General features: G+C 55.4%; 1 pseudogene; it reads left to right on the forward strand.

The window, feature by feature from the left end:
- Positions 1–5,156: 5,156 nt before the first annotated feature.
- LOC135325568 (class I histocompatibility antigen, F10 alpha chain-like) overlaps positions 5,157–22,894 on the forward strand; it is a 39,932-nt pseudogene continuing 22,194 nt past the window's right edge.

A 22,894-nucleotide genomic window follows, 5' to 3' on the forward strand; every position in this document is an offset into this window, starting at 1 on the left:
GGCAGCTGCCCCAGTGAAATGGTCACAGCAGAGTCCTCCTGGCCTTCCTGGCCTTTGCCTGCTGGCCTTGTCCAGAGCATCCTTGCAGATGCGTGCATGGAATTGAGGGCTGAGAGCCAGAGACTTGCTGCACACAGCCCTGTAGCACCTGCCGCAGCTCTGGAATCCACAGGCCTTGAGCTCGTGTCTGCAGCCTGGAGCTGTGCTGATGACATGAGTCTTGGACGTGACCGGCAGCTGGTGCAGCCTGATGTGGACAAAGGCACAAAGGAGCTCAGTGCAGCCGTGCCACGGAAGATATCGGCACACGCCCTTGGTCCAGCAGCAGTGGCAAAGAGAGCCCAAGAGGAGAGCAGCGAGCATGGCAAAAGCACAGCTGCCACAGCTCTGCAAGGGCCTGATGCCCACACTCGTGATGGCAAAAGGAAGGTCACGGGGGCCGGTGCACCAGCTTCCCTGGGCAGTGGCCATGGACTGGTCACACTAGGATGGCAACTTGCAGTGCAGAGGCCCAAACAGCAGCCTCTGGGCATCATCTGTCGCCTTCGAGGCACGCCGCTGCACATACACCCCGACAACCCCGCGCAGTATCTCGCCGTGCTCTCAATCAAAACAGAGACGCTGGAGGAGCTCGACAGGAGCTGCGTGGCGCGCACCGGGCAGAGCTTGGCCCAGCTGCGAGAAGCCTTTCTGGAGAGGAAGGAGCCGAGGCCGAAGAAGAGTGAGGGCAAGGAGCGGAAGGGCAAGGGGAAACGTTTCTCCCTGACAGCATCGGGATGCCTCAATGTTCGCCCCAAGGAGGTGAGTGCAAAGGGTGGGCCGCGGCAGATGGTGACCCTCCGTGTGCTGGGGCCAGCTGCTGCGTCCTGCTGCAACAGCGTGATGGTGGCAGTGCTGGCAGGGCTGCGGGGGGCATTGCTGGTGGGAAAAGCAGCTGCCTTCACAAATCTCCCTCTCTGGCTTCAGCTCTGTGCCAGAAACTCCTTCTATAACCTGTGGCAACCGGAGGTGACGCGAGTGGAGCTCCTGAAGGACGCGAGGTCCAAGTGGGAGGTGCAGGAGCGGCTGTACGCCCATGCGCCCAGGAGGGAGCTGGGAGCTGGGAAGAGAGGCCGGGGAGCGCCGGAGGATGCTGGCGTGGAGTGGAGTGATGAGGAAGAGGATGTTGATGAGGAGCCTTTGCAATGGGAGGAGCTGGAGAAAAACACGGCCTTGGTCATGAGCTGGGTCAGACCGAGCCTCAGGAGCCTCTTGGCAGACCCAGAGCCGTGCCCTGCGGAGGTGCCCTGCTCCCCCGTTGTGAAGGGCAGAGATGCTGCCAGGGAGGCAGCTGGTGACCTGCAGAGCACGCCTCTGGCCCCAGCAGTGCCCCGAGGGGCCGAGGCAGCGACATCTCCTTTGGCAGGAGGCTGCCAGGATGCGGGGGACAGTGTGCCTCTGTCCCCATCGGCCAGCACAGGGACAAAGGCGGAGGCCTCCCCCGCAGCCAGAGGCCCTGAGGATGCAGGGGAAAATGCTCCTCTGCCTCCATCGCTTCCCGCAGAGGCTGCGCCAGAGGCCTCCCACTTGTGTGGAGGCCCTTGTGGGGAGAGCAACAGCCTGCCTCTCCAACCACCATTGCCCGAAGAAAGCGCAGCAGAAGGCTCTGCCCTGGCCGCAGGCCTTCCTCACCAGGTGAGCAAGGAGCATGGCGTCGGCACCCACCACCCAAGGGAGGTGCGGTGTGAGCAGTGTCTGGGGTGTGCAGGGTGGGTGAGAAGAGCTGCCCCATCGCATGGGTCCCCCGCGGCCGTGGTGAGAAGCTGTCCCCCCAGCCCTTTGCCCTCTGCACTCTCTGCCCTGGGGAAGATGCCTGGTGCACTGCGTTTCCAAGTGCCAGAGGTCCAGGGCTGACGTGTCCTCCCCGGCCTGCACAGCACCCAGCCCTGGGGCATGGATGCTGAGCAAGGAGGGCAGGGGCAGCCCCAGCAGCAGCCGCCTCCCACAGCCAGCGAGCCAGCCCCCTTGTGCCCCGCACCCGGCCACCTCCATCCCCCGCTGCCCGCCGTGGCCCCCGGCCCAGCCCTGCTGCTACGGCCCCAAGACAAGCCTTGTGCCACTGCCCAGCCAGCTGCATGTGCCTCCCCTTGGGGCTCGCGGCCACTCACAGCATCCCCCCACCCCAGACCCTTTCCCCCCTCACATATCCCAGGGCACCAGGATGCTGAGCATGGCCAGCTGATACCACACAGGGGTGTGTTCCTGCTCTCCCCATGCAGGTTGCCTGGGAGCCCAGAGAGGAGCACAAGTCGTCGTCTTCCCTCCGGCCCACGCCAGAGGTGGACTCAGGTAGGTACCCAAGTCGAGAGCCGTTCTGGGGACGGCACAGCGAGCGGCACTGAGGCTGGCAGCAGGAAGCACCCAGGGGCTGGCCATGCCGAGGCCGTGAGCCCTCGGGAAAGCCCTTGGTGCCAGGGACAGGCGGGTGCTTGCCCTGCGCCTGCCCAGCCCCTCGCCCACGGCTCTCCTTCCTCCACAGGCATCACCGCCCTCCCGCATGCTGCGCCTTCCAGGCGATGGCCGTCGCGGCTCAGGGCAGCGCTTCGGGCTCTGCGCAGAGCTTTTAGCTGCCGCTGTGTCTCAGGGCAGTGAGAGGAACAGCGCGAGGATGCAGCTGCCAGACAGGTCGCCCGAGATGGGGCATGGCAAAGAGGCAGAGCGATGGAGGCTCTCTCCTGGCTGCTACAGCAATGCTGCCGCATCGTGTCCCACAGCCCATGTTCTGCTCCAAATAAACCCTCGGCAGCTGTTCCCGCCGTGTTACTTGGTGTCAGGGAACTGTCAGGAGAAAGACTAGTGCAGGCGCTGCCAAGGAAGGCAGTCAGGGCTGCAGAGAAAGCCCTACAAGCAGTCGCAGAGTGAGAGAGCAGCTGGGGTGGGAAGGGTCTTCCGGAGGTGTCTGCTGCAACCTCCTGCTGCAAGTGGAGGCAAGCAGAGGAGGTTTCGCAGGGCCTGTCAGGGTCGAGCTCTGACCGTCTCTGGCGATGGATTCCCGCACGGCCCTGGCACCCTGCTCCAGTGTTGCACCACCATTCGGCTTCCAAGGCCATTTGCAGTCTCTGAGGGGAATTTTCCCTGCCGCAAGCTGTGCCGTTGCCCCTCGTCCTGTCCCCAGGCCCCTCAGGACGTCTCTGGCTCCATGCTCTCTGCACGCTCCCGTTAGACTCTTGCAGGCAGCAGCGAGATCCCCCTACGCCTTCTCTTCCGCCGGCTGCACCAAGCCAGCACCCTTGGCCTCTGCTCCTGTGTGCTGTGCTGCAGCTGCCAGGCAGCTTGGGGGCCTGCGCTGGGCTTGCTGCAGTGTGGCCCCATCTGCGTGGGGCAGGGGGCTGGGGATATGGTGCAATGGGTTGGGGCCCTGGGATATGGGTGCAATAGGGCGGGGGCCTGGGGATGTGAGTGCAATGGGGCAGAGGGCTGGGGATATGGGTGCAATGGGGCAGGGGGGCTGGGGATACGGGTGCAATGGGGCAGGGGCTGGGGAGGTGGGTGCAATGGGGCAGGGGGCTGGGACCATGGGTGCAATGGGGTGGGGGGCCTGGGTTCATGGGTGGTGGTGGGTGTTGATGTGACCTCACGCCTCAGTCCAGGGGTGCAATGGGGGTGGACGCCTGGGTCCATGGGTGGTGGTGGGTGCTGATGGGTGGCCACCTGGGCCCATGGGTGACAACACGGGTGCAATGGGGCCGGACACCTGGGTCCATGGGTGGTCTCAGGTGCTGATGGGTGGCCACCTGGGCCCATGGGTGATAACACGGGTGCAATGGGGCTGGACACCTGGGTCCATGGGTGGCGGACGGTGCTGATGGGGTTGGACAGCTGGCTCCATGGATGGGTGTGGGTGCTGATGGGACTGGATGCCTGGCTCCAGGGGTGCAACAGGGCTGGATGCCTGGGTCCCCGGGCAGCTCCTCACCCATGGGTGCCACCTTGGGCAGGTTTCCACATCTTCCAGTAGACCTATGGGTGCCGGGGGTGGGCCGGGGGCCACCTACCAGCACTCGGCCTTCGATGGGCGCCACTCCCTGAGCTCCCACTGCTGGCCCCGTGTCCCCATCGCCATGTCCCCGTGGTCTCCTGTCCCTATCCCTGCCCCCGTCCCTGCATCCTCGGGTCCCCATCTCCACTGCCGGGTCCCCGTCCCTTGGCCGAGCCAAACTCCATCCCCGGAGCTGACCCCCGTCCCCACCGTGTCCCCCTGTCCCTGTGACAGAGCCAACTCCATCAGCGTCCCCACAGCATCCCCGTCCCCATGGTGTCCCCATCCCCACAGCATCCCCATTCGCCTGCCGTCCTTGTCCTTACCACATCCCCATCCCCGTGGTGTCCCCATCCCCCTGCCCCTGTGACAGAGCCAACTCCATCTCCAGCCCCACAGCGTCCCCATCCCCACGGTGTCCCTGTCCCCACCACGTCCCCCTGCCCGTGACAGAGCCAACTCCATCCCATCCCAGTGGTGTCCCCGTCCACACATCATCCCCAACCCCACATCATCCCCATCCCCACAGTGTCCCCCTGCCCCTGTGACAGAGCCAACTCCATCTCCATCCCCACATCGTCCCCATGCCCACGGCATCCCATCCCCACATCGTCTCCATGCCCATGGCGTCCCATCCCCACATCGTCCCCATCCCCACATCATCCCCATCCCCACATCATCCCCGTCCCCCCAGTGTCCCCGTCCCCACATCGTCTCCATCCCCACATCGTCCTCGTCCTCCCACATCGCCTCTGCGCTCCCGCCCACCACGCGCTCCGCGGAGATCTGCCTGGCGCCCGGTGGCGTCACCACTGCCGCGCTGCGCCATTGGCGGGCGGCCGCCGGCGGGGCCAATGGCTGCGTGACAACGTGGGGCGGGAGCCGCGGCTCGGCCCTGTGCAGCGCCCTCCACGCGCGCCCTCGCTTTCGCTTCTCCCAACCTGCCGCACCGGGATCTGCCCAGCGCCTGGTGACGCCTGGGTCGACTCGAGCCGCTATTGGCGGGTGGGATAGAGCACAGCCAATGGCGGTGTGCCGCAGCAGAGCCAATGGTGGCGCAGGGGCGTGGCCCCCGTGGGCTTCGGCGCTGCGTGAGGGCGACGGCGATGGCAGTGAGGAGGCGGTAGCGGGGCGGGTGATGGGGCCGGGGCTGCTGCTGCTGCTGGGGGGCGGTGGGGCGGCGGCGAGTGGTGAGTGCGGGCGGGGACCCCGGCCCCCCTCTGCCCTCCCCCGCTGCCGGGCTCCCTGTCAGCGGCCCCACGGACCGGCCTGCAACCGTCCCCGGGAGGTGCTACCCCCCCGACCTGCCCCCCGGGACGTGCTACCCCCCTGGACCCCCCCGGGACGTGCTGCCCCCCCGGAGCCCCCCAACCTGCCCCCCCAGGACGTGCTGCCCCCCCGACCTGAACCCTGGGACATGCTGCCCCCCCGACCCGCCTGTCTTGTCCCCCCGGGACATCTTGATCCCCCAGATGCCCCCCAACGTGCCCCCCCGGCCCCTCACGGCACCCCATGTCCCTGCAGGCCCCCACTCCCTGTGCTACTTCAACATCGCTGTGATGAAGCCCAGCCCGGGGCTGCCCGCCTTCGTCTCTGTGAGCTACGTGGACGGAGAGCTCATCGATTGCTACGACAGCGAGACGCAGAGAGCGGTGCCGGGCGCGGCCTGGATGGAGCAGGAGGGTCAGGACCACTGGGACGAGGAGACCCGGATCAATCAGGACTGTCAGGAGACTTTCCGTGTGTACCTGGACACGCTGCAGAAGCGCTACAGCCAGAGCGGGGGTGAGCACGGGCCGGGGCTCCAGCGGCCGGGCCGGGGCTCCCGGCGGCAGCCGCTCGCCATCAGCGCTGGGGGCTGCGGGGCTGGGGTGCCCCTAGCCCTGTGCTGGGTGCCGGGTCCGAGCCTCTGTGCTGCCCCTGAGCCCCCGTCTCCCTGCTTGTGTCTCAGGGTATCACACAGTGCAGCGCACGTACGGCTGTGACCTCCTGGAGGATGGCGGGACCCGGGGGTTTATGCAGCTTGGCTACGACGGGAAGGACTTCATCGCCTTTGACAAGGACACGCTGACATTCGTCACAGCGGATGCTGCTGCGCTAATCACGAAGAGGAAGTGGGAGGCTGAGAATGAGCCTGAGCGCTGGAAGCACTACCTGGAGAACAGCTGCATCGAGGGGCTGCGGAGATATGTGGAATACGGGAGGGCCGCGCTGGAGAGGAGAGGTGAGGGCGAGGCGGGACCCCCCGGACACGGGGACGGGCCCCGGGCTCGGCGCTGGGCCCAGGCGCCCGAGGGCGCTGCTGGCGGCGCGGTGCGGCGTGCGCATCCGGGCCTGGGCGCGAGCTGCCTGACCTCCCTCCCTCACGCCGTCTCCCCAGAGCGCCCCACGGTGAGAGTGTCGGCCAAGGAGAGCCACGGCTTCGTGACCCTGTCGTGCCGGGCTCACGGCTTCTACCCGCGGCCCATCAGCATCAGCTGGCTGAAAAAGGGCCGCATCCAAGCCCAGGAGACCAAGCGGGGCAGCGTCACGCCCAACAGCGATGGCACCTCCCTGCCTGGGCCAGCACTGAGGCCCTCCCCACAGAGAAGCACGAGTACCAGTGCCGCGTGGAGCACGCCAGCCTGCCGGAGCCCGGCCTCTTCTCCTGGGGTGAGCGAGGGCGGCCGGAGCTCGCAGAGCGCCTGCTGGGGGCAGCTCCCAGCCCCTGCTCCCGGCCCTGCTCTCTTCCAGAGCCACTGAGCTCCCTGCTGCCCGTTGTCCTCGGGGCGGTCATCGCTGTGGTCGTCGTCATCACGGCAATTGCCGGCTTTGTGGTCTGGAAGAGCAGATGGGGTAAAGCACGGGGGCCGAGGAGGCGGGGGGAGGGAGGCCGGGAGGAGAAGGGGCTCGAGCCGGAGCCCTGGGGCCGGAGCAGAGCCGGGCTGCGAGGGGCCGCGTGGCCTGATGCCTCTTTCTTCCCGCAGGGAGGAAGGAGAAGGGGTACGCGATCGCCAAAGGTGAGTGCCGGGGCTGCTCCGTCCCAGGCCGCGCCTGGCAGCGGGGCAGCATTTGCTCTCTGGTTTCTGGCGGCCGCGGGGCTGGCGCGTCCCGTCCCCCGCCTGCCCCTATCTCCTCTCTTCCGCGCCCCGCAGCTTTTCCCCGGCTGCAGGGCAGGGAAAGGGTTGGCATCCCGCCGCTGGAGGCTGAGGCGCCCGGGCGCTGCCCTCTGCTCCTGGCGCCTGTGAAGCGGCTCCAGGGCCGGGTCCTGGCCCAGCGGGCTCTGCCCTGGCCCGGCTTTGCCCGCGGCTGGTGCGGGGCCCACAGTGCCACTGGCACGGGGCCGGGGCTCACTGCCGCTCCTCTCTCACAGGCCATGACAGGGCATCCAGCAGCTCCAGAATGGGTCAGAGCTGGTGCTGGGAGCGGGGCGGGAGGCCCCGGCCCAGCGCGATGCCAGGCTGGCACCCGCCATGGGGCTGCCGGCCGGCCGGGCACTGCGGCTGGGTCCTCGGGGGCTTCTGCCTGCTCCCCTGGCTCCGGGAGGGGGGATTTAGCCCCGCAGCGCAGCTCCCGTGGGGGACGGCGACGTGGGGCTGGGACCTGCAGGACAGGGCGTGCACGGGGGTGCGGGGGTACCCCCCGCCCCCCACACCTCTGCCTTTATTGATTTTTTCCTCTCTTGTCTTTGCAGGAAGCAATGCCGCCATTTAAGCGCTCCGTCCTGGTAAGCGAGGGGCCGCGGCCGGACCCAGCGGTGCGGGCAGTGGGGCCCAGCCCGCCCGAGCGCCTGCCGTCTCCTCGCTGCAGCTCCTGGGACGCCGCCAAGTCCCCTCGGCTCCCACAGCCCTGGAGCAGCAGCACCCAACGCCCCGCTCGAGGCTAAACCCGCCCCGTTTGGGCACTTGGGCGCTGCGGGGTGCAGGTGGGCACCCGGGGGCAGGTCGGGGGGCTCAGGCTTTTGTCTCGCCACGCCTTGGATCTGCTCCCTGGCTCCGACGTGCTGCAAAAAGCTGTGAAGGTGGCAGGAAGCCCCCAGAGAAGAGGAGCACTCGGAGCCTGCTCCTGCCATGGTCCCAGCTCTGAGCTGGGGTAAAACTCATCTGTTTTATCAGTGTGTGAGGCAGGGTTTCCATCTGCCAGTTGCCTGGGAAATAGAGAATTTGCTGGCTTTTTCAGCACTTGTCCTGGTGGCTCTCTTCGAACAAGAACGCTGTTTCTGCGGTGGGCCTCTGAACAAGAACGCTATTTTTTTAGTGCGTCTCGTAGCACAGGAACGTTGTTTTTAGGTGTGTCTGTTACGACAACAATGCTGTTTTCTGACTGTACTGTTATGGAAATTAGGCTTGTCGGCCACCATAACAGGGCCCGACCCAAGGTTCCCGCAAGTAAAATTCAGAGCCAAATCAAAGCAAATTAAATAATTAAATTTTAGTTACATGCGTGCAATAATTACAGCTCGAGCTGGGTGCCTCCAAAGAGAGACCCCAACAAAAAAAAATCCTGGGCAATTATAGTTTTTTCAACTTAAGTTTCCCACCCTTCACACAGTAGTTAGACCAATAGTAATTTTTTTGGTCTGGGGTCTCCTGCTCCTCATTGGATCTCATTGTTGTTCCTAGGCAGGCTCTTTTTCTTCCTTATCTTTACTGTTGTGGTTTCTGCTGAGGTTGTACCTTCGTTTCTTGCTGGGTCTTACTGTTGTCTCTCAAGGTCCAGAGGAGGAGGAGGAGGTGATTCTAAATCATAACAATGAACACTGCCCCAGCAGTGAGCTAAGGCTTTGCCCCTCAAGGTCCTAATGCCCTGCACTGGTCTTATTTCAAAGCCTTGACACCCTCCCTTTGGGAGTGTGAGACGCAGGAATGCAGACTGCTTGTAACTCCCTTATCTTCCCAGCTGGAACCAGCTCTGAGGCCCTTTTCTTACTGGACTAAGTAAAAGTTCATTATTTTCTCTAAGTGCGGCCTAAGGCTTCAGCAAATTTAGCTCCTCATGCTAAGCAAGTTTTAGAGAAGTTGTGCTAAGCGGCTACCTCTAGACAGTTTCAGTTTGCTATTCCTTGTCACAAGTGGCAGTGTCCCTCCTGAGGTGCCAAGAATCCCAGTCCCTGAGCCATGGGGCTGGATACGACCTCCTTGGATTATTCATGACATGGGCTCATGACACACACCCCAGAGTCAAATAAATTTCTGTGGGAGAATGGGAGGAAGAAAGTAGAAATGAATCAAAGGAGGGGGAATACAGGCAAGGAGGCCCACCGGTTAACATCTCCAAATACAGGTGGATTTTGCCCCCACTCTGGCAAGGGCGTTCTTCCACAACCAGCAGCACCTGGGGGACGGAGGGTCTTTTCCTGATAGCCCTCATGGCACACAGGGCATCAGGATTTGAGACAGCCCTTCCAGCCAAGGGGCAATTTCTGGGGATCCATGGGATCTCTTCTTGCTTTCTCCGCAGGTCTCATTACTGATTACTTGCAGAAGAGATGGCTTTGGAGGGATCCCAGGGCAGCCTTCCAATGCCTACGAGGAAGTCGTCAAGAAGATGGTGCCCGGCTCTTCACCAGGGTGCATGGGGGGAGGACAAGAGACAATGGGCATAAGTTGAGAAAAGAGACATTCGTGCAGGACATAAGGAAAAGGTTTCCACTGCAAGGATGGTCAAACATTGGAAATGGTTGCCCAGAGAGGTGGTGCGGTCTCCTCCCCTGGAGGTTTCCAAGACCAGACTGGATGAAGGCCGGAGCAACCTGGTGTGACCCCAGAGCTGACCCTGCTGTGAGCAAGGAGACTGGGCTAGAGACCTCCTGAGGTCCCTTCCGCCCTGAAGGAGTCCGTGATTCATCCCACTCTCGATCTTCTCTTGTTGATGTCAGGGAAAGGAGGCAGGTTCCCTGTGACGGTGGAAGTAGGCCAGCTTTCTTGTGCTCCTCCAGGCAGAATTGTTCAGATGCAGGGCTTCTTGGCAGGAATCCCCAAGACAGCCATGACCAATGCTTTGCTTCACTTTTGATTTCCTTGTTTTTTTCTTTTCCCCCTTCTAAGTGTGTCTCTTTTACCATCCTAATCCCTTCCCCTACAGTCAGCCCACTCCTGATTACCCTTAACTCTTTGGTGCTGGGGATTTCTTGTTTTTTATTTTGGTGTGTGTGGGGGGGTGCTTTTTTTTTTTGACACAGAGGAGCTTTTGTCCAGAAGGATCTTGAGAAACTCGGGTGATTCGGACAACAGATACCCTGTGAAGATTTACAAGAGAAGTGTCAAGTCCTGTGCCTAGGCAGGAATGACCCCGTCCATGAGTAGAGGTTGAGGGACCTGGGCTTCTTTAGCCTGCTGACGTGGAGGCAAAGGGCAGTGGAGTAGGAGCCTGTGACTGCTTGCAGGGTGGTTTCAGAGATGATGGAGCTTTTCTTGCTAGTGGGAAACAGCATAAGAAGGGGAAAGAGCCACAAAGAGCAGCTTGTGGGGTTTAGATGTGACTATAGGAAAAGAAAATGTGACTCGTAGGGCAGTGCTGTGGTGCAACAGGACACCCAGAGGGAGTCTGAGTTCAGCCCCTGGCTTTGTGTTTTAAGGAGAAGCAAGTGAGGACAGGAAGACAGCAGGAGATGTTGGGAGATCCCAGGGTGAGAACAAGGTGGGGAAGCAGGTTGGGTGTCTACAGTCTGCAAGGAAACAGACACAGGCATGGGAAAGCATAGGACAGCCTGAGGTGAAGATGGCCAAAGGCACTGCCAGGGTTGAAAGCTTCTAACAGAACTAGGTCTTTGTCCTCTTGGCGATAGCTGGGTGCCTCTGCCACTGAGGCCCACAAGATGCCATTCCTTAAAGCACTGTGGCCTTGCTGCCTCCTTGTCCCTTGCAAGCACAGGAGGTGCCGTATCATGGTCCTGCACTCAGCATTGCGCACCCCCACCCGCACACTGCCCCCAGGAAGAGCCCTGAGCAATGCAGGATGGAAAGGATCACCCTACCCAGGGGCTGGCTGTCAGTGCCTGGCTGCTCTGCTGGATAACACACATCCAGGTTGACTTGGCCTCAGAGCCACCTGCACATTGCCTTTGCCTACCTGCAATCAGGGCCTCCAACTTTGTGCTCTAATCAGCCCCTGCGGAGACTTTGTTGGCAATGGCCCTCAGTGGGACCTGTTAACGCTCCAAGAAACTTGGAATTTTCTTCTGTATTTAACTTCTTGAGAGGTTTGTTCCGTCTCCTCTCAGCATCTGCGGTTTGCAGGCTGAGCACCAAATACAGCTGAGGGGTCATTAAAAAGCAAAAACACCTAAGGAACCATGCATCTTTCCTCATTTTCCTCATTTTGTCAATTCTTGTGTGGCTAATTGCGAAACTTTCAGGAGAGTATTGAAATTAGGCAGATTTCAATGAACACCTGAAAAAGACAGATGTCTGCTTCTGAAGCTTTCTTTATCCCTCAGTTTTCAGAATAAGTGATACCCACATTCTCCAATTCACACTGACCCACAAAGTCTGGACATGTAGGAAAAGCAGTATTTTTGATAGGAGACATGTATGGACAACCTTCCTCCCCAGCTCCCCAGCCCTGCCAGTTCCCTCATCAGCCACTGAGGACTTGGATCACTCTGGTTAAAATCTCACCTTTTTCCTCTCAAGGCTGTAGCTGAATGTTACAGCTCATGTGCGCCAATTCCCACCTGCTTTCCTTAGAGAACTAGCTGCAAACAGGCACAGAAGGGTTTGTCTTAATTGCAATCAAATGAAAATAAACATTATCCAGTTTCATAAGAAATAAAATACAGTCCTCAACTCTACGTCAACTCCACGTTGCCTGTAGTGAGGTCTAGAGTCTACAAGGAAATGTTCTTGACAAATAGATAGGAAAGGCTGGATAGACACACAGTGAAGGAGTTTGTTTAAGAGACAATGAGCCTGCTGAAAGACGAGGCAAGCTTCAGACTCCCAGAAGCTCTGAGCAGCAACTGGAGAGTTGAGAGCTATCTGAATGATAAAGAGCAAGGGGAGGAGGAAAATTGGGAAACTATGGAAAGTGCATATGTCCAGATCATCTGATGAAAAGATGCCTTTAGAAATGATCAGTTTAATCAGGATGTTATGGAAGTTAGGCCTGTCAGCCACCATAACAGGGCTCGACCCTAGGTTCCCGCAGAAAAGTTCAGAGTTTCCCCAAGTGCATCTATTATCAATTGGTGATCTTTTTCATTCATTTTTTCCCATTGAGGTAATATCTCGGATGAAAGCCATTGGTTAGTTCCTAATGCTAATAAAGAAGACCTCAATGGATGTTTTAATCTGTATAAGTCACTTGTTGTTGTGTTCAGTTTATTTACGAGTACTTCAGCAGCTATACTGTTTAGGACTCCCAATCCTGTTCCTATGATACCGGTCACATCTCTCCTTGTTCGCTTTGGAGAGGTGAGAGTTCGCCTATGTAACCACGCTGTCCATCCCACATAGGACGTACCTAAGAATGGTGAACAGGTCGGTTTGATTGTAGAGATATTAATTTGCATTAATAGCTCTACTCGTTTGAGAGACCATGATGGATTAAATAACACTTGTTGTTGGCCTGTATTTCTAATCACATACGGTCCAATTTCAAAGATTTGTGGGGATAAGGTTTTCTTACTCTTCATGGTAACAGAGTTATTTATATTGGTGGAAATAATTGTAGTCGGGGTAGGTATTGCTGTGCTGGGCTCAATAACGCCTATTTTAAATTTAAATGATAGTCCCACATTGTGGTGAGCCCACAGACAAACTATTAAAACAGGCTGTTCTAAGGTAAAATTGTACCAACAATCCAGGTTTTCAGTGGCACAAATTTTCCTTTCTTTTTCGTTTGATTTGATTTTAGTGAGAGAGATTTGAGTCGCCTTCTCATGGGTGGACCCGTTGATCATTCGACACCCTATCTTTATTTCCTTTCCTGTCCCTCCCAGGAGTTGGGGAAGTTGGTTAGTATTATCCCAGCTCCATTCATTTTCTGAGTATACTTCAGTTCCGTGCATGACCAGGGTTGAGAGGTTTAAGTTTTTAGTAGAATTTAATCCCATACTTCCGGTATACTTAACACGGGCCTGGGACCATGGCCACTCTAAGGTTCTTTGACCACAGGTTAGGGAAAGTAGCATTGCCAGGGTTTGAAACAGCAACATCAGCACGGCACTTCTGCCTGCCATCCTGCACGGTGCAGTAAAGGCAGAGAGATTTGTGTTAGTGAGGCAAGTCCAAACAGATTACCCTGGGGAAGTCGTGTATCCCATTGAGCTTTACGTGGTTGTTTTCACTGTTCTGCTGCAACCTCTGCTGTGCTTGCTTCTTGACTGTCACTCGTTTCACGTGAGAGTGGTGAATCCAATTCTCTTTTCCTAGAATTTTAACAGCGTAGTAAGAACTTAACAATACAGTATAGGGTCCTTCCCATTTTGGTTCTAATTTTGTTTTTCGTGAGAATACCTTTATCAACACTTTATCTCCAGGCTGTATATCATGTGCCTGAATGTCTGATGGCACCGGCTGAAACCACTGAGCCTGATTTTGCAAGGCCTTAAACTGTTCCTGTAAGGCTAGTACATATTGTGTCACTCGTTCATCTCTGTCTAATAGGCTGCTCTTAGCAGGGATATAAGTCCCTGGTATCACCAAATGTCTCCCAAAAAGAATTTCTGCTGGTGGTAGTCCTACAGGTTGCCGTGGAGAATTTCGAACATCCCATAGAGCTAAGTTTAAAGCCTCTGGCCATTTCAGGCTAACATGTGTGCATATTCTTGCTATTTTCTCTTTTAATGTTCTATTCATTCTTTCTACTTGTCCTGAAGATTGTGGGTGATAAGGAGTATGTAGGTTTCTTTTTATTCCTAACGATTTACATAACTGATTGATTATGCTTGCTGTAAAATGGGCACCCCTATCTGAATCAATGGCTTCTGGGACCCCATACCTGGGTATGATTTCTTTCAGTAAGGCTTTTACCACTCCCCCTGTGTCGGCCTTTCTTGTTGGGAAAGCTTCTACCCAGCCTGATAACTGATCTATTATTACTAGCAAGTGTTTGTATCCATAGACAGATGGCATATCCACATAATCTATATGCAGCTTCTGGAAAGGGAAGTAAGCCCATGGTTGCCCCCCCAAATCTGAGCTTGGCTTGTTATTTGAAAACGACTGGCAGGTCGGGCAGCTATTTGTTATTCTTTTAGCAGCTGCATAAATTCCTGGAGCAGCCCATACTTTCTGTACCTGCTTAGCTATTGCCTCGGCTCCCCCATGAGCTTTATCGTGAAACCACCTAGCTATCGTAGTTAAATATTTTTTTGGTAGAATTGGTTTTTCCCCAATTGTCCATATTCCATCATTATTTTGTTTTGCTTCCTACTGTTCCCATTGTTTTTTCTCTTCCACTGAGCAGTCTTTTTCATACATAGTTTTGGGGTCTATTAAGTTTGGCCACTCACTCTGGTCCATCCTTGGAACTGCCCCCATACATTCTCTCAGAGGTTGTCGAGCTGCAGCCCTCGCAGCAGCGTCGGCTAAAGCATTTCCTCTGCTAATTTCTGTAGTGTCTTTAGTATGGGCTGGCCAGTGTATTACCGCAATTACTTTGGGCAGCTGAACTGCTTCCAGCAAATTATGTATTTCTTCTCCATTAGCTAATTTCTTCCCTGATGACAAAAAGAATCCTCGCTCTTTCCATAACATCCCTGTTGCATCACACACTCCAAATGCATATTTAGAGTCGGTATAGATATTTACCCGCAAGCTCTTACCTATTTTTGCTGCTTGGGTCAATGCTATTAATTCTGCTCCTTGAACACTTACTGATGGAGACAAAGGATTGGCCTCGAGCACCTCAAAGACGTTAGTGACAGCATAGCCGGAGTGACATCTTCCGTCCAAATAATAGGATGATCCATCTGTAAACAGAACTAAGTCTGGGTTCTCCAAAGGTTCATCTTTAAGGTCCTTCTGGGGCTTGCTCGAGCTGACGACCACCTGCTCACAGGAATGATGTGGCTCTCCGTCCTCCGGCAGAGGCAATAGTGTTGCTGGATTCAAAATATTGCATCTTTTTAAAGTCACATTATCTGCATGCAGTGTTATCAGTTCATAGCGGTGAGCTCTCTGTGGGGATAGTGCTTGAGTCGCGTATTGTTTCATTAACAGTTCTACTTCATGTGGCACATACACAGTCAATGAATGACCCAAAACTGCAGGTCGTGTTTTTTCAAGAAGAGCTGCAGTAGCTGCTACTGCTCTGATGCATCCTGGAGTGCCTTTAGCTACCTCATCTAGTTGCATGGAGTAATAGGCCACTGGTCTACGGTGAGGGCCTAGTTTTTGGGTGAGTACCCCACTTGCTACTCCCTGTCGTTCATGGACAAATAATTCAAATAGTTTGCTATAATCTGGTAACCCGAGAGCAGGGGCTGAAACCAATGCTTTTTTCACAGATGTAAAAGCTTTCTCCCTTTCTGGGCCCCAGGCCAAAGGCTCTATCTCCTCCTTTTTTGTTGCCTGTACCAGAGGCTTAGTAAGTTCTGCTAACCCAGGAATCCACGGTCGGCATAATCCCACAGCTCATAAAAATCCCCTAAATTGTTTTTTTGTTACAGGACGAGGCATATTAAGAATTGTCTTTACTCATTCTGAATCAACTAACCTGTGTCCTTCTCTTAAGATAAAACCCAAATATTTTACCTCTCTTTGGCACAGCTGGAGTTTAGACAGAGATGCCCGATGCCCTTTTTCTGCAAGAGCGTTACATAGAGAAACAGTATCTTTTAAACATGTCTCATAATCTTTACTTGCTAATAACAAATCATCTACATATTGTATTAATACAGAATGTCCTGGAAGTTCGATATCTGAGAGGTCATTTTTAAGTATACACGAAAAAATAGTCGGAGACCCAGTAAATCCCTGTGGCAGCCTCGTCCAAGTTAATTGTTGTCCCTTCCAAGTGAAAGCAAAGAGATCTTGGCTATCTTCAGCTATCGATATACTAAAAAAGGCTGCTGTTCGGTCAATCACAGTAAAATAAGTTGCCCAATGGGGTATCTGTAGTAAAATGGTTGATGGGTCGGGAACTACTGGATGTGGAGCAACTACATGTTGGTTTATAGCCCTTAAGTCTTGTACAAAGCGATACTCTGGATCACCATCAGCATCTTGCCTGTTCTTTTTAACTGGCAGAATTGGGGTGTTATATGGGGATTCACAGACTCTAAGGATACCCAGTTTCAGATAATGATCAATTTGTTTTTGGATACTCTTCTCTGCTTTCTTTGGGATAGGGTATTGTTTAACTGCAGGAGGCAATCCCCCTTTTGTTTTTATCGAGACTGGACTAGCTGATTTCAGTAGTCCCACATCCATCCCTGAAGAGCTCCATAATTTTTTAGAAACTGATTCTAAACCTGTTGGAATTTGCAGATTAGTTGACTCTGGTTCTGGTGTCTTAGCCAGAACACATGAACCCATAATTATTAGCTTTATCCCTTCCGGCTGTAAACAGATCTGAGTATCCAAGGCTTGCAGGAGATCTCTCCCCAAAAGGCATATAGGTGCGTCTGTGGAAATTATAAAACGTCCCCACACTGTTTTACCCCCAATAGTGAGTAATAAGGGCTTAGATAACATTCGTTTGCCTTTTTCCATCACTCCTTGCAACATTATCTTATCTGATCACTTGCATCCTTTAGGCTCGAAATTTAAAAGGGAAAGGGTGGCTCCAGTATCCACTAGAAAGGGCACTTCTAAACCTCTGCTGCCCAACGGTGGTTTGCATCCAAAATTGAGCACCTTTCATCTGGAGTGAGCACAGATTCAAGGAGTGTTTGTACATCTCCCCAGGTAGGGTCATATGCCTGTACAATTCCCCTTATAATTTGTAACACTCTCTCTGGATCATCCTTAAGTCTGGGGAGCCGTTGACTCCATATAATTAAATCTTGGGGTCTCCAGGGTCGGTAGACTCGTGTAGTGGCGACCCGAGGTACCCCTTCCAGACCGGGTGGGGGCACTCCTGGCACAGGAACGACTTCCAGAGGAGCTTGAAAGGCGGGGGCGGAAGGCAAGGGAGGGTATAGGGAAGCTGAAGCAGAGGGTAGCGCATAGGGTGGAATAGTTTCCACAAGCGTTTCAGCAGCTGCGGTACTTACAGCATTCTGAGGAAAGATTCTCTCTTTCCCAGGCGCCTCTTTTTGTCTAGCAAATGCCCAGTTGTCCCATACATACCAGTAATCCATTTGACTGGGGAACCTATTCTCCAAATGATGACGCAGGAAAGTCAGTTCCTGGTAACTGAAGGTCCCCTGGGGCAGCCATCGCTCTGCCAGATTACCTTCCTTAGTCAGGAACGGCCAATCCTCCTGACATAGTTGGACTAATCTTTTTCTCCCTAAAGTTTTGGTACCATCAATCTTACTCCAGTTTACCAAAATTTCAGCTAAGGGCGTCCCCTTTTCTATGCCAAAATTATTTCCCATATTGAGTTCCTGAAAAGCGCGTCTTAAGCAAATCAGGCAGCGCACTTCCTTACCAGTAACACCAGTCCCTGTAGCTGGTGTGATCACACACTCTATTTCTCTCTCTCTTTCTCTCGCTCTCTGGGAACTGCACTCACACCACCCGAGTCTTTAACTGCTAGGACTGCTGTCCCTTTGCAGCAGGCGGCTTCTCAGCCGACGGGTGCCCCAGTCGGTTCCCAGGCTACACGCACTCACACACATGCACACAAACACACAGTACTGTTTACACTCACACCAGTCACAGTGACTCTAGATTTCGATCTTATAGTTTTGCAGTGTGCCTTATGCTGATCAGGCTGCACACCCCTCCTCCGGCCGGACCGAGCTGGGACTTAAAACCCACTCTAACCCAGGGGATGGGACTCCTACCTGTCCCCCTGGTACGCCTTACGGTGGCCAGCCCGCGTACACCCCCCCCCACCTGGTACGCCTTACGGTGATCAGCCTGCGTACCCCTTCAGTGCACTGTTACCAGACCAGATTTTAGAATTTAGGCGGGAGTTTAAGACTCACCTTCTCGGTGCCTCTCGGTGCCAAAGATCCCAGGTGAACTCACCCGATGGCGCCAGATGATCGTTTGGAGATGAGAGGCCCCGACAGTGGTTGCCTAGGGTCCCATCTGGGGTGCCAAATTGCTATGGAAAATAGGCTTGTTGGCCACCATAACAGGGCTTGACCCTAGGTTCCCGCAAGTGAAGTTCAGAGCCAAATCAAAACAAATTAGATAATTATAATCACACGCGTGCCGTGATTACAGCTCAAGCTGGGTGCCTCCTTGAGCTGGGTGCCTCTGAAGAGGGACCCTAACATAAACAAATCCTGGGTAATTATAGTCTTTTCGACTTACATTTCCCATCCCTCACGCGGTAGTTAGATCAATAGTAATTTTTTTGGTCTGGGGTCTCCTGCTCCTCATTGGGTCTCATCGTCATTCTGAGGCAAGCTGTTTTTCTCCTTTTTTTTGTTTTTTGCGGTCGCTGATGACGGTTGTACTTCTGTTTTTGTTGGGTCTGGCGGTTGCCTCCCAAGGTCTTATTTTCCCCATTGTTTTGGCATCTTCCCTCTCGGAGTGGGTGACACAGGAGCGCAGACTGCCTGTGGCTCCCTTATCTTCCCAGCCTGAACGAGCTCTGAGGCACTATTTCTTATCAAGCTAAGTAAAGATTCGTTACTTTTCCCACGCTCGGCCTAAGGCTTCAGCAAATCTAGCCACTCATGCTAAGCAAGTTTTATGTACGTTGTGCTAAGCAGCTATCTCTAGACAGTTTCAATTCACTGTTCTTTAACACTCACAAGCACAGCCAGCAGCCAGGGGCCTCCCTCTGGCCTACGAGGCACTGAGGCTTCTCTGACCTCACAAGCACAGCCAGCAGCTATGGATCTCACACTGGCTATCAGGCACTAATACTGCTGTGACCTCACAAGCACAGCCAGCAGACAGGAGCCTGTCCCTGGCCTATCAGGCAGTGAGGTTGCTGTGACCTGACAAGCAAAGCCAGCAGCCAGGAGACTCCGTTTGGCCTATGAGGCACTTAGGCTGCTGTGACCTTACAAACAGCCAGCAGCCAGGAGCCTGCCACTGCCCTGTGAGGTACTTAGAAAAATGTGACCTCACAAGCACAGCCAGCAGCCAGGGGCCTGCCACTGGCCTATGAGATACTGAGGCTACTGTGAGATGACAAGCCCACTCAGCAGCCAGAAGCCTGCCACTGGCCTTTCAGGCAATGGGACTGCTGTGACCTCACAAGCACAGCCAGCAGCCGTGGGCCTGCCACTGGCCTATCGGGAACAGAGGCTGATGTGACCTCAGAAGCACAGCCAGCAGCCATTGGCTTCCTACTGGCCTATGAGGCGCTGACCCTGCTGTGACCTCACAAGCACAGCCAGCAGCTATGGGCCTGCCAGTGACTTATCAGACACGGGGGCTGCTGTGACCTCACAAGCACACCAGGAAGCCATTGGCCTCCCACTGGCCTCTCAGGTACTAAGGCTGCTGTGACCTCACAAGCAAAGCTAGCATTCAGGGGCCTCCCTTTCGTGTATGAGGCACTGAGGCTGCTGTGACCTCACAAGCACAAACAGCAGTCACTGGCCTGCCACTGACCTAACAGACATGGAGGCTGCTGTGACCTCACAAGCACAGCCAGCAGCCATGGGCCTGCCGCTGATGTATGAGGAACTGGGACTCCTGTGCCTTCACAAGCACAGGCAGCAGCTGTGGGCCTGCCACTGAACTGTGAAGCACTGAGACAAACATGGCCTCACAAGCACAGCCAGCAGCCAGAGGCCTGCGACTGCCCTATGAAGCACTGAGACAAAGGCGACCTCAAAACACAGCCAGCAGCCAGGGGCCTGCCACTGCCCTATGAGACACGGAGGCTGCTGTGACATCACAAGGACAGCCAGCAGCCAGGAGCCATCCCACTGGCCTATCAGGCTATAGGACTGCTGTGACCTCACAAGCACAGTCAGCAGCTATGGGCCTGTCAGTGACCTATCAGACACGTGTCGCGGCCCGAAAGGAGTCTTTCAGGACGACCTCCATCCCCTTAGGACCAACGACCAAGTTTGTGATGCCCTTGGACTGAATTAATGTGAAAACGACACCAGCCAACCAATTTAAGATTTATTAAGGCAAAATGGAATCAACTAACTAGACACGTCCCGCATCACACATTTAGGGAAAAAGAGAGGAAAAGGGGAAGAGACAGAGAGAGAGAAAGATATCACCACCCGTGAATCCAGCGGCGTCCCGTTGGTCCTCTTCTTTTGGGAGTCTCGGCGGCGGGGGGGGGGGAAGCTCCCATCTGGTTCCGCTGACTCCGCTTGAGTTCTTCAGTCGTTGCAAGCAAGCCCCCCCATTCACACAGTCTGCAGTTTTTATAGGTTCTTGCCCCGCCTCTGGGAGGTGCTTCCTCGCTTCCCATGCAGATTAACCGTCATGCGCAGTCCACCCTCTCGGAAGCCTCCAGAAACGGGCTGGGGCATCTGGGGGTCTCCTGCTCATGCGCAGATGGCAAATGAGTACGTGCGGTTTGTGCCCTAGAGATGGCCTTCTGCCCTTTTCGTGCCGTTTTCACCCCGTGCAAGTGCACGAGGTTGTTCACTTCGCGGAGGGCTCCCAGGGGCGCCAGTGCGGCATTACCCGACGCACCTTGGCAGCGGCGGCTTTGCAGCAGCAGCAGCAATCTTGAGACAAAACCGCATTTAGTACTGGTCCTCTACAACACAGAGGCTGCTGTGACCTCACAAGCACACCAAGAAGCCAGAGGCCTGCCACTGGCGTTTCAGGCAATGGGAGTGCTGTTGTTACAAGACAACCCTGGGAAGCTCAGAAAGAATGTTTGAACTAGGTAGATTAGGATGACTTCTAACATTAAGTATAAAACTTGCTTAGCATGAGTAGCTAAATTTGCTGAAGCCTTAGGCCTCACTCCTAGTTCAGTAAGAAAGGGCCCCAGAGCTGGTGCAGGCTGGAAAGATAAGGGAGTTACAAGCAGTCTGCATTCCTGTGCCCCACACTCCGAAAGGGAGGATGTGAAGGCTTTGAAATAGGGCCTGCTGGGGCGCCAGGACCTCGGGAAGCAAAACCTCCTCTCACTGCTGAAACAAAGTTAATTAAGGAGTCTGGACTATCTCCCCCTTGTCAGGACTTTGGGAGATAACACCTACTGTCCCTGCTGAGGCAGTGTTAATTGATCTCCCCTCCTCAGGACCTTGAGAGACAGGGGTGGGACCTGGGGAATGACGAAATCACTAACCAATCAGTGTAAAAGGGAAAATTGCAAATCTGGCAATTTGTTTGTATAAATGTTACTTGAAAAGTTGGGGGGTGTGCTTGATTTGTGGGAAAGCACCGAGCACCCAGGCTTGCGCAACTCTGAAAGAAATAAGCCAATGTCTCTCCTGAGTGTGAAATTATCGGCTTATTGCACACCGGGCAACGAATCCATTTTTCAGACAACATCTGTGTTACGACCCAGGGCCATAGAAATCCAGGTTTCGTGATTCCCTTGGGCTAAATTAAGGTGAAAATACACCAAACGATCGGTTACCTGCTTTATTCATTAACATCAACTTGGAAACAACACTAACTTGGAGGCAACCTGAACCTGGAAAGTGTTAGTGGTCAGCAAGGGATTCTACTGAAATGTTTATAAGAAGAAACAAAGAGAGAAAAGGAGTGAAAGAGACAGTCACCCCCTTGGATCCCACAGTGTCCACGACAGCCACAGTAATCCTCCAGAGCTGAGCCCACGCATGTGTCATAGCGTCTGTGGTTTTTTACAGGCTCTCCACTGCCCCGGGAGGGGGCTCCTCGCTTCTCACGCAAATTAGCTGCCTTGCGCAGCCCACCCTCCCGGAACCTTCCAGAAACGGTCTAGGGGCTTCCCGGGGTCTCTGGTGGTCTCCGCCCCTGCTGATGTGACGTCAGAGCCAATCAGAGAGCGGACTGTGTGCCCTCTGCCCCCCCCGCCCCCGTCCTGTACTGTCCAATGGTGCCGCGCTGCCGGATTCTGGAAGCTTCTCCCGTGCAGGGGCAGCCCTGTGCCATGGTCTTTCGCACACCTCCTTCATGGCCTGCCACTGCCACGCAGAACTTGCTTACAAACACTTGTCTTGCGACAGTGTTTGAGACATTAACAACTGCCATGTCCGTAAGGGTTCCTTACACCCCACCTGGCCCGGCGCCAGGGCCAGCCCCTGAGCAGCCTGTGACAGCACTGTGACAGCGGCCTTGGCGAGGCCGGGCTGCAGCCCTGCTCACCCACTCCTGGGCCGAGGCCTGACCTCAACCTCGGCCGCTGGACATAAGGACCCGGCCAGGCCATCGCCCGGCCCAGACGCCTGCACATAGACCGGGCGAAGGCTCCCTCCACTCTCCATCCCAGACAGCACGTCAGCATGCGAGCAGAGGCCGCAGTGATGCCAGGGGCCACGGCAGGACTCAGGCAGTCCCGGCATGACGGCAGCAACCCGAGGGCAGGGCCGGGGATTCCTGAGGGCCAATCTTAGCAGTAAAGACTGAGGCAAAGATGGCAGGCAGCAGCTCGGCCTTCCTCTGTGTGAGGAAACTGCCAGGCCAGAGCCTGCTGGCAGAATACTCTGAGGAAGAAAATCAGTAAATTCTTTGCTGTACTGATGCTCCTTCTTAGGCATCTGCTGTTCACTGAAGGAGGCCTGCTTAGGTTGAGATTTATCTTATGCCTGGTGTTTCCGAGCACAGGAGCCCTGGCTGCCTCTGGTTGCTGCAAAGTTTGCAACAGCAGCCTGGTTTTGTCTTTCAGAGTGCTACCTTGGAAGGGCAGGGCTGTTTCCACGTGTTTTCCCATCAGTGGTGACAGGGGCAAGAGAGGAATCTGCCG

This window comes from Dromaius novaehollandiae, unplaced genomic scaffold, assembly GCF_036370855.1.
Source record: "Dromaius novaehollandiae isolate bDroNov1 unplaced genomic scaffold, bDroNov1.hap1 HAP1_SCAFFOLD_31, whole genome shotgun sequence".
In the NCBI taxonomy this organism is placed as follows: domain Eukaryota; kingdom Metazoa; phylum Chordata; class Aves; order Casuariiformes; family Dromaiidae; genus Dromaius; species Dromaius novaehollandiae.